Raw genomic sequence first — 15,324 nt, 5'->3', positions numbered from 1 at the left:
GAAGGGGGCGTCTCAGCAAACAGGGACGCGGCGGCGGCGACGACCCAGAGCTTACACCTCCGCAATAGCCGTGGTCCCTGCAACCCCAGTTCCCACGGCCACGAAAGGTCCTAGAGCCAGAACCGCACCCCCGAACGGCGCGCTGGCCGCGGGGCAGGGCGGGGTCCGCCGCGCCTGCGCACTCCCTCTGGGCTCGGCGTCCCCCGCACGCAGCCCACGTGACCCGTGCCTTGCCCAAGATGGTGGTTGCAGCCAGGCCTGGCCGGGCCCCTGCCTCAGTGTGCGCCCCTCCGCGCCCCCTCGGAGCATGGGACAGGAGCTCAGGCACACCGTATTGACCCGGGCAGTGCCGCAGGCTGCCGAGGAGGTCTGGCCACGGCTCCAGTCAGTATCCGTCCCAGCTCCCTGCTCTTTCTCCACAGCGAAGCTCCCAAGTTAGCGCCTGGAGAGTCCTCGGTACGCCCCGCTCATTGGAATTGACAATGCTGCGAGCCAATCGTGCTCGGAAGTTTTGCTAGCGGGCGGACGGAGGCGGAGCCTCTTTGCTGCACCCGCGGAGTGGGGCTGGTTGTTAGGCTATTGTGGGGCGGGCTTAGGGCTCTCGGACCAATGGGAGGGCAGATCAACTCTTGGGGGCGGGGGCCGAGCCGTAATTGACGCTTTCTTCATTAGAAACCAGGCAGTGGGCGGGGCCCACGGGGGGAGGTGACGCAAGGCCGCTCCAGCCAATGGCTGGCGGGCCGCCGGCGGGGGGGGCGGGGTTGGAGTGCCTGACGGGCGTAGGGCGCGGCCTATCCCCGCGCGGCTCTGCGCTCGAGGGGGAGCAGCATCATGGTTCAACGTGGGTCAATTTTTTGTGAATGAGGAGGGGAGGTTGTGGGGCCGCCGCCGCGGAGCACCATCCCCGCCGCCGCCCGAGCCCGAGCCCGCGCGCCTGCTCGCGCCGCCGCCGTCGCTGCGCCGCCTCACGCCCGGCCCGCTCAACGCGGCTGCTGTCGCCGTCGCCGCCCGAGCCCGCCCGCCCGCCGGCGGCGGCGCAGGCTAAGGAGATGCGGCTCGGAGCGCCCGAGCAGGGCTAGACGCGGCCCGCCGCCGCCGCGGTAAGCCACCGGCCGTCATTGTCCGCGCCGCCCGGTCGCTGGCGGCAGGTGGACGCCCGGCCCCGCCGAGGCCTCCGGGCCCTCCGCCGCGGGCTGGCGGGCGGGAGAGCGGCCTGCGCCGGCGGGCGGGCAGGTGGGCGCGCGGGGGCGGGGGCCGGGGCGTTTATGTAACTTTGTCAGCCTGTGAGTTTGCAGAAAACGCCCCTCGGCGGCGGCGGGCGGCGGGGCGGGGGCCGCGGCTGGGCCCGGACGGTTGCTGGGCTGGCGAGGAGCTGCGGCGAGCCCGGGAGACGACCCCGTGTCCACCCTGAGCTGGGGTTCCGAAGGCACGGCTGTAGCCCACACCGCAGGAGTCGGTCGGAAAGGCCGGGTGTGGAACCCGTGTTCTCCTTTAATGCACACCGAGAATTTGTTAATAACTTGCAGCCGCTGATAGCAGTGTTTTGGTTATTGCATGCTGTAAATTGACCTGCTGTGACACGATTTTCAAATAAAGCGTCGCAGAAATTAAACTTAAGTTATTTTAGAACTAATGACTTTCTTAACTAAATCCTAATTGCATTACTGTAGAGACCTACCTAATTGCTTTCTGAGAGCCGCTCCGCCTGCTCGGGGAGGGAGGAAAGGCCTGTGTAGTCACTTTGCCCCCCTGCTTTTCTCTGCTCAGGCTTTTCTGCCTGTTCCCACAAACCACCTAAGCATTTAAGGCCTGGGAGTATTAAAGAAAACAACCCTGGCCCTGTCGCACTTTGGGGGTGGGGGGTGGGGGTGGGGGTGGGGGGATGCTAGCGGCTTGCACCTTGACCTGGTTTCGCTTTTTCCTCGATGATATGATCGTGGTTGCCGGGAGTTTTAATTGCTTCTGATAATTCTGTGCATTATTTTAGGACTGGCTTGATGAAAGCTAGTGTGGTGGTTTCAAAATCCAGCCAGAAAGGTGGTGGTGGTGTGTGCGTGTGTTTGTGTGTGTGTGTGTGTGTGTGTGTGTGTGTGTGTGTGTCGGGGGCTGGGGGGGCGGGTAATGCTGCTTGCAGAGAGGCAGGGAGGTTGAATTAAGAAAACTCAGCTGCTTGTACACAAATATACACGATAGCAGTTACAAGGCAGCAAAAGTTATTGCAGAATTTTGCAGTCTCTATGGCAACACAATTACTCCATTATAATTGGAAATGCAAAATGCCACCCAGTTAGAAGTTTCATCAGAATGGAGTTTTGAATATCAAAAATATGTGAGGTTTAGTTTAAAATTCCTTTTTTTCCCCCCAGGTAGCTTCAGCTCTTGTCTAGGTTTAGTTGTCTATTTTTAAGACCCATCCGCTTTCCCAGATCTGCCACTCCTCGGGATCTGTGGCATCTTTCCCCAGAAGAACTCCCCATTTGTGTGGGAGGGAAGTATTTTCATGCCTTTAAAAACACACACCCGACACAGTGTAAGACTTCTATGGTTTTCTGTGTTCTGGCTTTTCTTCTAAAGATCAAATGCCTTCCTGAAGAGCAGTAATCACCCAAAGGAGGCTGGGCTTGCTAGAAGGCAGAGGTAACACTGCCCCCTTTAGGGGTCTGCTGGCTGCTGATAGGGGAGATGGGAGCCCCGGGGAGTTGGAGAAATGACTGTGGCCTGCGAACAGGCCTGCAAGGCCTAGGGACCAAGGACAGATGTGGCTAAAGCAGCCCTAGCAAGAATGTTCTGTGGTTAGTAGCATCAGAGAGATGTGCAACACAGAAATCTCTCAGATGGCACCTTTTTAGAAGCCTAGGGGCTGCTGCTACATGAAGTGGGCAAGAGAATATGGCCCTCTGCCTTCATGGAGCTCCTGGCACCCAGCTTGACTTTGGTTTCAAACCTGTGTTAGGAGGAGGCCCCTCTTGATGTTTACCAGAAAGGCTCTAGTGCTGGAAGTTTCCACACATCGTGGGGCTGCTGCAGCTTAATTTCGTTATAACTCTTTCCTTTTAACTACTGCATATTTTTGCCCAGTAATCGACTTCCATTTTCCAGCCTCATTGTGAGGTTTCAATGCAGCATGAATGGCTTTGAATTCCAATCCTTTGATGTTGGGGGTGGCACCAAAGGAAAGGCGACTTTGTGCCGTCCTAATTGCCAGAGCAGAAGAAAATTTCATCACTCCTGTCGAGCCTTGTCCATGCCATTTTCTATTGAAAACGGCTGGTTTTTCAGAACTCAGAAGCTGCCATAAGTAATACATTAATACCTGATGTAGGGAGCCAGGGAGATGGCAGAAATGAGAGACACTTGCTGTGCTGGAAGATTGGGGGTGGGGTGGAGCTTAGTCCCAGGACCAGAGTTTCGGATGTCTCTGGGGCCCTGTGGTGAATGTGCAGGCTTCAGAGGGTGAAGCCGGACTTGAGCTCACGTCTCACTGGTTGTCACCCAGTCCGACCTGGGGTAGGGGCCCCAAAGAGATATTTGGAATGATTTTGTTTTGGCCTCTAGTGACCATCATGTGTCCTGCTTTTCAGCCAACTCTGGGCATTGTGACCCTGACCTTCAAGGTTCAAATGACTGAGAGGCAGAGTCAGAAAGGCTGATGCATTTGAACAGACCTTAGTCCGTTCCTGCAGAACTCAGTGAGCTGTGTTCCTGTCAGGATGGGTCAGTTGTTTGCTCTTGGGCATATGGGAGTGAGCAGGATGGGCTTTGTTTAGGATGGAATGTGGGCTGGCATCTGCAGCTGCTCTTGGCTCTGCTACTGCCCTGCCTCCTTGACATGGTTCCTTATGTCCTGGAAGGCCAGACTAGGGTCCACACAAATGGTTTCCACTGAGACCCTCCATGTAGCTGGACCAGGTTAGAACCCTGTAAGTTCCTGAGTAGATCAGAGTGTCCTCCCTGGATCAGGGAGGTCACACAAATCAGTAGCCAGTGTTTAATGAACTTCTGATAAGGGCCATGGACCATTCTTGAAGCACCTTCCAGCTAGGTCGCCTTTATTGCTCCCAAAGCTACAAGAGATGGGTGACCCTTTGATAGATGTATGAGAGTCCCAAAGGCTAAGCCCCTCTTCTTTGCCTCTGCTTCTGGCCAGAATGAGCCTGTTGTGGAAGGTCAGTACTGTTGAGTTGTTTGGACAAGCACATATACTTTGAGAAGATGATTTGGAACACCTTTCTAGGGTAGTGTTGGGTAGTTTGTCCTTGGAGCTGTGGAAGTAACGAGAGCATCTTCATGTTGTTTTACATTGTGTCTCTGTGTATGGGGTTAGGCCACATGTGGCTCTGAAAGGCTCTGGCTTCCATCCCTAGCATCACAAAAGTTGAAAACAGAACAGTCCAGTCAGGTTAGCCAGTGGTTGTTAACATTCTGTCCCTTGCTTGCGTGGGTCTTTATAGAAGTTCCAAGAAGGCTGTCTGTCTGTCTGGGAGCAGGTGGTGATGGCAGAAGACAGCCTGTGGTCTCCGTTCATTTCAACCAGATCTGCTTAGTGTTCACTGGTAGTCTGTCACTTACATGGGAAATTTTTATTGGAAGAAGATATCTGAGGGCTACAAACTGAAAAAACCTACAGCTTTCAAGTGTTCTCATCCTGAAACCAAGACAGAACCTTAATAGAAAATATTGGCAGATTTAACAGAAGAAAACATCTCTGACGAAAAACCCCATAACCAAGATTCAGAGACAAGAGAAAGACTTTGTAACCTATCTGGCCTTTATGAGATTAATGAGCAGTATATAAAGAGCTTTTGCAAGCTAACAGTAAAAGGACAAGCATCCCTGTTGCAAGGTTAGCAAGGAATGCAGGTAGGCAGATCTCCACAGCTAAGAAGACCGAGCCTAGCTAATAACCCAGTGTAGAGGAGATTCCATCTGTGCCCTTTGTAGTGAGATTGATAACAAACACCTACGGCTGTGATAAGGATTCCTGTTCTGTATGGCTTCGTAGAGTTTAACAAGTTATATCTAACACATACTTAGACGGGGGCACAGTGTGAGCATTAGGTATTACACATTTGTTTTGTAGAGAGAACAATATACATCATCATACAAAATTTTTAATTTATCTTAAGGAAAGTATCAAGAATTTAAATGGCCATTCATTCAAGTGGCAGTTCTGTATCTTCGAATTTATTCTAATGAGAGACTGTAGTGAGCACATTGACGCCCAAGTACATGCAGAAGTGCAGCTCTAAGGTAGGTACCCTTATTGCTGCAGGGATCACGCTGTGCATGGGATGCAGAGGCATTTGGCTCAGAGCATTCTGCAGACTGGCCTTCCCAAGGTGTTTATTGGTGGCCATTGGGATAGCAGGAAAATGGGGTATAAGGGACTTTTCATTGTGTTCATACTCATTGGTGTTGGTTCTTCATTTTTGCAGTATTAAAAAATGTAAATGGTGTAATGGTAGTATTAAAATAACTGACACCCCTCCAGTTTTTCCAAAGGAGAATAGGCAGGTCCTTGGGAAGCTGATAGAAAATGTGTAGCGTTAGAGGAATCTAAGACTTGCTCTGAGTCACTCCTAACTAAGCTTTCCCAGGTGGGGCTAGCCTGGGTCTGCTCTGCGCCAGTGCAGTCCGTGCTGCAGGCTGTTTCTAGTTGACCTCTGCGAAAGCAGGTCTAGAGACCACTCTGTGCAGGAAATCCTGTCAAGGCTTCTCTGGAAGACCCAGAAAGCCGGTGGGTCCTAGCCTCTGGCTTCCCAGGCTTCACTCATGCTGTTTGCCTCATTGCTGAGCTTTCACTTCGGGCCTGCTTTGCTTTCTTGCTTCCTCTTGGTCCTGTTTGGCCGGGGCCTTTGCACATACTGCTCCCGTGCTGCCTCTGTCTTCCCCAGGCCTTCAGTTCATGCACTCAGTTTAGCTTAGTCTTCCACTCAACTTAGCTTGAAGGCCTTCTTATTCCTCTCTCATGTTCTTCATTAGCTTATTGTGATGTTAGTTGTTTAGTGTCATTTCTTGCTGGATGAAGACTTCAAGGAGTCAGAAGGCCAGGAGCACCTCATGCCTGATTCGTGCTTGGTATATGGCAGCTCAGGCACTGATGACTGGGTGGGCTGAGCTGTCCACTTGTTGTGTTCTGGAATTGCCTGTTAACTGCCCCCCCCCCCCAGCATCTATCTGGGAACTTCTTGCTCCTGATTTTGTAGATTACATGCTGTTAAGTAGATCTGTAAATACAAGTGAAGTGGGTTCTGTGATAGAGCAAGGAGTGAGAGGCAGAAAGGACTTACACACACAGCTGCCAAGTAGCAAATGGGCCATTGTGCCCCGCTTGTCCCTTGGGTGGGTGGAGGGGGCTGTGGTATTCTAGGTGGCAAGCTGCTGCTCCTGTTAAAGGCATTTTCCCTGTTTGTTTTAATTTGGAATTAGTAACATTACTTAATTATTTCTTACTTAACCTCATAATTTTAACATGATCCCTTGATATGGCTGCATACATAAACATTTTAGTCTGCTCTGTTTAAAACTGCATGTTGGGTTTTGTTAGTTTACTGTTGTCTATGAAGTATTCTGTCTGTGCGAGTCGAGAGCTTTTGTTGGATTGATGTTTAAGCTTGAGACAATAAATCATCTATGGCCTCAAACCCTGAAGCAGCATTCCAAGTGGGAGTGCTGTCCTAGTGGTAGGGAATGGCGGCTCCCTCATTGGCTTTGCGGGCTGCTTTCTGCTAGAGTGGTTCTTTTCGAAGCAGAAGTTTTTTTCTCTTAGCCCTAGTCTCTGGTGCTGAAGAAGATCCTGAATATGTTTCATGGATCTGTTACTTCTAAGTATTCATCCTGCGACACAAGCCGAGGTTATAGGTTCAGAATAGGCTCAGGAGGTGGGGCTCCGTTGAACACCTGCTTTGTGGCTGGCACAGAGGTCTGGAGGATCCTAAACCTCCTGCCTACCACTGGCCACTGGAAAGAAACACAGAAGCAGATAGGGACCTAGGAGGAGCAACAGACATATGACAGGTGCATAAGGTTGCCATTCCAAGAACCAGGGTTGTGTGAAGCATGAAGCGGGGAGGCCAAAAGGGTTCCCTGTGGCTGGGGTGGTAAGAGGCTCAGGTAGGTTGGGGAAGGGGCATGTGTTTGATAGTGAATAGGTGTGGTCTTTTTGAGTCTGAGTGGGACTGCATCAGGGTGGGAAGGCCCTCATGGTGGGATAATGGCCCAGTTCCAAGGACCGCATACCTGGCTTGTGTGAGCAGAGAAGAGCTGGGTGTTCTTGTGCTGGTTGCAGGGGACTTGGCCTTGTGAAGGACTGCTGTGCCTTGCAGTGCAGTCATCTTATGTCTAATGTGGCTGCATCCCCTCGGTTCTGTTTCTTATGCCTATGCTTATCTCTGTTGCTGATGTGCCTGACCTCTCCAGATTGTGTTGAGGCATATCTTACTAGCTCCCAGGTAGCCCATGGCATGCCTGGGCTCTCACCAGAGTGTGTACTAGGGCTAGCATTTACACACCATCACGGAGGGCCCTTGTGTCAAGCTTGGTCACTCCACTCTGAGGCTGGAGCTGCAGGCTGAGGGGAGGGAACTCATTCCTTCTTTTAGGTGGTGCTGCTGAGAGCTTCCTCTGTGGCTTATACAGGACCTCTTAGAGAAGAAGCTTATTCAGGGCAGATGCTGGGAACCAGTGGAGGAAAACCTCTCACCTTGACATCAGTGTCTGCAGCAAAGCCCAGTACTATAAGGCATTGCTTGTTGGCTCATGCCATTGCAGTAGTGTGGTAGCTAGCAGATCAGTAGAGCGTGGCAGGACACATAATCCCTGCCCTTCTGTACTGCCTAGGGAGCACCCTTCAAAGCATGCTCACCTCCGAACTCAGGCTAGATCTCTGTGATCTTGTAAGCAGAGGGTACAGTTGGCCAGTTAGGTCGGAGGTGCCCTGGACTTTAAAGAGCTTAGGGAGAAGTTGGTAAATGCTACAGTGGATGAGGCCCATTTTGCTATGGTATTTCTCTGAAGTCTATACTAGGTAGGACTGGCATTGGTAGTCTCTGTCCCCTTACTGTGGGACATTTCTGTGCAGCTCCTGTGTTGGTCTTTCTTTGCCACCTTGAGCTGGAGGGACACTTCCAGGGCTGATGAGTGAACTTTTCTGGTGAGTTCCTTTTCTAGAGCAGGTTGTTGCTTTTCACTTTCACTGCCCCTGCACATTTTGCAGCAGCCTCCATGTCTCCTGCAGTTGAAGTGGCAACTGACCTGAGAGATCTGTACTTTGGTACCCATTGAAGTCCTCAGGCAGCAGGGCTGGCTGTTCTCTCCAGCAGCTGGCATGGAGCAAGCCACAGTGTTGGGCCTTGTGGAAGACCGTGTTGAGATTTAGAGTTAGTCAATAGTCCCTCTCAAAGAAGAAGCTTTCTTTCTTCCATCAGAATAGAATGTAATCATCATTCGGGTGCACTTTGGTGACAGATTTTCTGAATCTAAGTGGGAATATAGCTAGAAGAACAACAAGGAGGCCAGCAATGGGTCTTTACTTCTCTGAGGTGCCTTGTCTTCTGGCTCCTTGGGTGGCTTCTTATGGGTGTGGGATGTATGCATGGCCTGTATTGTAGGATAGTGGTTCTGAAGCTGACTTTCCACAGCTCTGGGGTGATGGAGACAGAGCATGAGTGATGAGTCAAATCTGATTCGAACTCCAGCTTAACCTCTCTGACTTCCTTGCCTGGCTGGCATTGCATGGCCATTGTGCATCTCATGCCATCTATCTGTAGGATAGAGGGAGAGGAGACGCAAAGGAGATTCTAGGCAAATGGCCTTCATCTAGCTATCTTTTTATTATTTCCCTAACCTTATGTTGCCCACTGTTCTCTGCTGGCAGGCCTCTCTGGTAGGAATAGGGAGAAGGGCAGAACATGTCACCTGCAGGGGTGTTGGGGAGGAGCAGGCCTTTAATGCAATGGCAGGACTTTCTGAGGATCTCTGCCAGCTTAGGGTGTCTCTACATCTGTCAGAATTATGGTTGGGAGGCCTCCTTGCAGGACCTTAGTGTCATTTGGGAGCAAGATTTATCTGTCTTTGTCCTTGAAGGGACTCTTATGTAGTTGTGGATACTAAGGACTCAGGATAGTTCCTTTTGAAATGCCATGAGCCCCTCAGGGCACAACTGTGAATGTGACAGTCCCTACCTGCAGACAGGGCCTGGCCTATGATTGTAGCTGTCTTGCCAGTGCCTCTATAGAGCTCTTTGGTGTGCTGTGTACCTGGGCCAGTAGTGCTGCCCTGGCTTCAAGAGGGGCTATGGAGGTGGCTTGATGGCCTTTTTATGATACGTCTCTGTTGCCAGCAAACTACCTGGTGTTGTGGAAAAGAGCTGTTTTGTGGTCTTGTGCACACGTGCAGTTGCTAAAGATTTCCCTGTTCCTCGCATCTGGGTGGTTTCTACTCTTTGCTGGTCCCCCTTGATAGGAGCAGGGATCACTGTCATCCTGGGCAAAGGGACAGTGATTTGAGGGACGCTCCATGACAGGGCACTCAGGATATCGGTGCTGTGCTCATGTAACAGCTTCTGGTGGCACAGTGAGGGACAGAGATCCTGTGGAGGGAAAGAAAGGCACCTCCAATGTACATACTCCATGGGATTGCTCCATGGGGCTCTTCCATGCTGCTGCCCCAGGTAGCCCCTGAAGAAAGAAAGAGCATGGGGTAGGGGATCAAGTGATGTCCCTTTGAGATGCCTGAAAGGGAGCACATGGTGGCTCCGAGTGTCAAGGACTCTGTGATGGTCTCTCTATTGGGTAGGGCCTCTCCATGGCAATACAGAGGACATTGACATCATGTACTCTGGAAATTGACTGGCTCACTTGGCAACGTACAGATGGAGGAGATGGCTTCTGTACAGTGTATTAAGATTTTTTCCCTCTGCACTTGGTCTTAAGAGAGTCAGTTTCGTTGGCGACAGGGGCTCTGCTAAGTGTTCCCTTTACTCCTTTACAGCACACCCTTTAGGAAGGACCATCTTTTGCCTCAGCAGAGTCTTGAGTTCATGCTGCTTGGTCTGGATTTGGTCTTATAAGATTTCTGAGTCAGGCACTGCCACGAGGAGGCAGCCTGCACAGAGTAGCTAAGCCTAAATGCCAGTGTTGGACTGCCTCTTCCGGAAACTGGCTAGGATATCAGCCTCTGCCTATGGGAATGGCTGCTGTCTAGAGGGAGGAAGGGAGGGAAAGAGAAGGGATGCTGCCATTGTCATGAGCACCTGGAGCTTGGGCTCTGCGGCCATTCTGGAGCAGTCCTTGGGAGAGCTTGGAGCTTTCAGCACCAGCTGTGCTGAACACTTTGCAGAACTGAGTCTCATATGATCTCTGGGAGGGAAGAATGGTCTGCTTAGGGGGTGTAGTATGCTGAGCAAGGTCAACTGGAGGGCCTGGGTGGTATTCTCTAGTGGTGAGTACATGTGGCTGCCTTAGCCTCTTGCAGAGACAGGGTCCTGCTTCAGTCTTTCCCCACTGGTTAACTCAGGAACACAGATGATCTCAGAGAGGGACTCAATACCTCCACATGGGTGTAGTGGTGCCACAGGGTGGAAAGGATTATGTTGTGGAGTATGATTGCAACCCAGTGATGTAGATGTTCATGGCTGGGGTTCTAAGTAAACAGAAAGGCAGGCAGACGGCAGATCAGGGCCCCAGTAGCTGGGCTGCACAAAAGCCCAGAGGGTAGAGCTTCCAAATCACTAGCCAGCTTCGCTCTGTGGCTGGTCCTTAAGGCTATTAGTTGCCTGAGGATGCTTTGCAGAAGTTCCTGCCAGGGGTAGTTGGGAGCAGGTGCCAAGGTCTCCTGAGAAGGCATATACAAATGCAGCCCAGACTCAGGCAGTGATCCATATCCCCTGCTGTGCACCAGAGAGTTTGGGGGAAGGAATATACTTTGGAATCAGACTGAGGGCCTTCAGAGCCTGGGCTTTGAGGTCCTCTAGCCTGTGGGAGGCCACAGGGTCAGCTGTCCAGCCTCCTGACCCCAGTTTGTTCATTTACAGCTTGGATAAGAGAAATTCTGCCTCTGAAGATTTTTGTTATTGGGCAAAATACAGAGGTTGGCAGCCCAGCCCCCAGCCTTGTCCCAGCATCAGAGGAATTAGCCTCACTGCCTTCTGAGGTCCATATGCATGGGGCCAGCCATGTTTTGCTAGGCTTCTTTAGTCTTGCATGGGCCAGGCCCAGTGCTTCATTACATGTGCTCCCGTAGGCCCCATGGCTTGGATGCTCTTGTTTCTAGCTTACCACTGAAGAAGCTGATGTTCCTAGCATGGCAAGTTTCATGGTGAGGGCCATGGGTTCAAGTTGTAGCTGCTCTGAGCCTGTGCCTTTTCTGCCTTCATATTAACTGGGGTGGACAGTGCCTTGGTTGGAAGTGCAAGGCTCACTCAGGTCTAACTTTTGGTGGCTAAAGTTTGTGGTGAGGGGCTTAGACTTTGAGAAACAGGCCAGGTGTGCATCTGGTGTGGTTTCGTGTGAGCCATTTGCTTGGCCTCTCGGTTTTATTGTCTGCACAACCAGAGTGGTGGGATCTTGCCGTGGCCGAGTTGCCTGAGGATCAAGTATCACATCTCTGGCAGCAGAGCACAGGCTAGCCACAGAGACGTGTGTGGAGGGAGGCAGCAGCTGCATTAGCCTTCGAGTGCTATACCTAGTGTGGACAGCATTCCTACCGTAGAGACACTGACAGGCCCTGCACAGGATTCTGACAGGGGAGGCAAGATGGAAGACTCTTTTAGTGGTTGCGTTGGTGGCTTATGTTCCTAGGCAGAGCACACTGAGGATATGGACTGTGGATGGCAGGAACTGGCCTTGTGGAGAAGGCTGTGAGTGCTTTGACCACTGCTTGATACTGTGGGCTTGGCAATTGCTTTGGCAGGTGACCTTGTTTGTTAGCCTCTCTCCCCTTTCCCTTTCTTTGACTCTATGTCCATTCTGGGAACGAAGCCCCTACCCCATGCATATGCATACAACACGTAGACCTGTGCACATAGCCCTACTCAGTGCGCGCGCATACGCACGCACAGACACACACAGACACAGACACAGACACACACACACACACACACACACACACACACACACACACACACGCCTCTACACTGGAGTCCATCGCCAGCATGAATTTAGGTTCCTTTCGTTGATTCCTGAGGGTCAGCCAGTGCTCATTCTGCTCGTCACCACTGAGGGCCTGTGGCGTTTTGGAGGCTCTGTGCATGTGATGGTGTTTAGCGTTAGGATGCTGAGATTCTTGCGTAGGGAGTATGGTCTTCACCCAGCTTCTTCTCTGTATGGAGATGCTGGGCCTTACTCCTTAGATGCTAAGAGTACTGAGCAGCCCTTTTGAGGGCAGAAGTCCTAAGTGTCATCTCATCAGATAGCCTTGGAGGGATAGGCCACCATCCTGAGGGGCCTGGGCCTTGGTTTTAGCTCTTCTAGATTTAAGAGCTAGGCCAGGAGTTACTCTTAAATTTAGGGCTGACCTCTTTTCCTTAGGGTGTTCCTCTTAGTTTTTCAGGCATAGCTGTGCTCTCAGTGCTTGCTAGGATAACCCTGGAAGTTGGAGGATGCTTCTGCCTGGAGGGCTCTACCCTCCATCTTCTTGTGACTCCATGATGTCCATTTTGGTCTTGGAATCATCCAGGGGACCTAGGCTTTCTTTCTGCTTGGCTTGCTAGTGGTGTCTGAGAATTTACTTTAACGTCATACTTTTCCCAGGAAGCTTCAAACTGTGTTCCCTGGGTCCTCCTGTGGCCAGGACTGTGTGATATAGTCCTGGTGGTCCTGCTGTTATTTCTGCTTCTGGTGCCATCTCTTTCCATGTCAGAACTGACAGTCCCTCTAACTTCCTGTTTTGGTGTTGGCCCACTTGTGCTATGACATTGACTTGTCATGTGGTTGCTGCAGGGATGCCTTTCTGGCTTGAGCCTAATCCCCCTCAAACCCTAACCTCCAGTTCTTCTGCTTGTTACACTGTACTGTCATTCCCCTCCCCCTCCCCCACCCCCCAGCCCTGGTCATGCCAGTCTTCCCAAATGTTCCATGGTTCCTGTTGTCTGGATCAGAACACTAATTTCTGCCTGTCTTTAGGGTTCTTCTGGCTACATTCAGCCCCCTTCTGCAGGCTCCTCCCTGTATCCTCAGTGGATACACTGTCTGGGCCCTGCTTGGGCTTTCCTGCTCCAGGCCTTTGGGAATTCTTGCCTTGGGCTTGTTAGGGCAGAGCACAGGTGATTGTCCAATTGCCTCTGATGGGCAGGCAGCCCACTCTTGACTCCAGTGACAGTGTCACAGCCTCCTTGCTTTCTTGGTACTGACCATCGTCCTTCCCTGCTGCCTGCCCTCTTGTGGATTATGAGGAGTGGTGGATTGGGGCTCCAAGGCCTGTCACGTTACCTCTTCCTGTCCTGGAACCCAAGGCTTGAGGCTGGAATAGGTTGCCTCTGAGTACCTTCTCCATATTGAGCTGAGCTGGGACTGAGCTTTCCTGCCATTAAGCTTGCAGAAGGTGGCCAACGTCCCTCTTGCCTTTGGACTTGAAGGGGCTCCAGGACAGGGTACTTCCTCCTTCTGAGAGTAGCTATCCTGCATGCCCCAGAGTACTGAGAGTGAGGACACTTTCTTGCCTCTTGGTGTGAGTGAGGTTTGGAGGCAGCAGAGTTCAACTGGAAGACAGTGCCTGTTTAGTGCTGGAGAGAGGGCTCCCCCCACCACTGTGGGGTGGGGGTGTTTGAGCCCTAGTCATGTGAGTCCTGACTTCTGAGAGATCGTGAGAGGGACAGGGCACACCCCATGGAAGTCAGACTCCTGGATCCTTGTGTACACACATATGTGTGAGCCATGTAGTATTTGTTTTCTCCCACATCTGGGTTCACTAGTCCTCCAGCACTGGCTCCTATGCCCAACAGTGTGGGAACCCAGGGGGCAAACAAGGAAACACTTCTCTCAAATCTAATCCATGTCTGGTGTTCTGCTTCCTGGTCCTTGGTCCATAGCTTCATGAGTATGGAAGTTTATTTTAAACTGTTTAAGAATAACCCTTGTCCATATTTACCCCCCTCCCCAGCCAGGGTTTTTCTGTGTAGCCTTGGTTGTCTTAGACTCTCTTTGTAGATCAGGCTGGCCTTGAACTCATAGAGATTTGCCTACCTCTGCCTCCCCAAGGCATGTGTACACTACCACGCCCAGCTCCTTGTCCATATTTACTACAATGAACATTTGAGGGCTAAAAGCAAAGGGGCCCCGGGAGTGTGCCAGTATGGAATGAGGCAGCCAGACCCAGCCTCACAGTCAGCACTCGCTCCCTTGGAAGGGTAGTTCTTTTTTATTGACGGCTTCTCCACAGAGAGGAGCTAAAAACTTTCCAAATTCGAGTTTGCTTATAGCTTAAGGGGTTGTGGATCTTTGGCGCCCTCCCAGTATGCTAGGCATCTCAGACTAAGAACACTTAATAGGGCTGATAGGCTTAGAACCTGCGTGTCTCAGCGCTGCCTTGGCTGCAGATTGCTTTTAGCAGCACGGTCAAAGGTGCCCTGGGGTCATTTCTCTCTCCCTGTCCAGGGTGTTGTTGGAAGAGGTAGTACACTGCACCCTGTTACTCAGCCTCTGCAGAGACGAGCTGGCGAGCGCTGATGCCAGTGTCTGGCTCCCTAGCGTCTGCTTAGAGGCTTTGGTCTCAGCTTCTCTCCCTTGTGGTTCCTGTTCCTGTCCTTGCTGGATGAGATGGGTGCTGCTCACCCAGGGATCAGGCTCCCCTGCATACCCTGCAGAACTGTGTGGGCGTAGACGCATCCTCTGCTTTCTTGCTGCCATTCTGTTTGCTTCTCTTCCTCTCAGTATATGGGGTCAGCCTCTTAGCCCAGCTGTCCCAGGAGGGCGCCGTGAGCTGGGCAGACTGAGGTGATATTTCATCTGAAACAGGGAAGACTCAGTTTAACTGACTGCCCAGTCCTATGGTGTGTTGGGTTGAGATGAACCTGTCTTTGTAGCTCTACCCATGGATTGTGCCCTTGCTGTGTATTTGAGATTCTTGGAGGGTTTGGGTACAAGGTACCTGCTCTGCCCAAATGGTTCCACCTGTTTAAGAGCCAGGGGTCTTCTGAGTACTGGCAGGACCAGAGGAAATAAATGTGTTGTTAGATAAGTGTCTTTAGCATGGATATGCTAACCTCAGAGTTACCTCTCTGGTGGCCTTAGAATAAAGTGGAAGCTCTTACTTGGGTTGGGCTGTGTCCTGGGAAGCTCTGGTTCACCTGTCGCTGTTGTGGGGGCCTTTGGAGGAGCGGGCAAACCC

General features: G+C 51.7%; 1 protein-coding gene across 4 annotated transcripts in view; it reads left to right on the top strand.

The window, feature by feature from the left end:
* Window positions 1-854: 854 nt before the first annotated feature.
* Window positions 855-15,324, top strand: part of HDAC4 (histone deacetylase 4) — a 244,611-nt gene continuing 230,141 nt past the window's right edge. For all 4 annotated transcript variants that reach the window (XM_084779888.1, XM_084779885.1, XM_084779884.1 and 1 more), the window contains exon 1: window positions 855-1,100. The gene's annotated coding sequence lies outside the window, so the exon portion shown is untranslated. The remainder of the gene's footprint in view (window positions 1,101-15,324) is intronic.

Source organism: Acomys minous (assembly GCF_964271855.1).
Source record: "Acomys minous genome assembly, chromosome: 4".
Classification (NCBI taxonomy): Eukaryota; Metazoa; Chordata; class Mammalia; order Rodentia; family Muridae; genus Acomys; species Acomys minous.
This window is presented reverse-complemented; position numbering and strand designations above follow the sequence as displayed.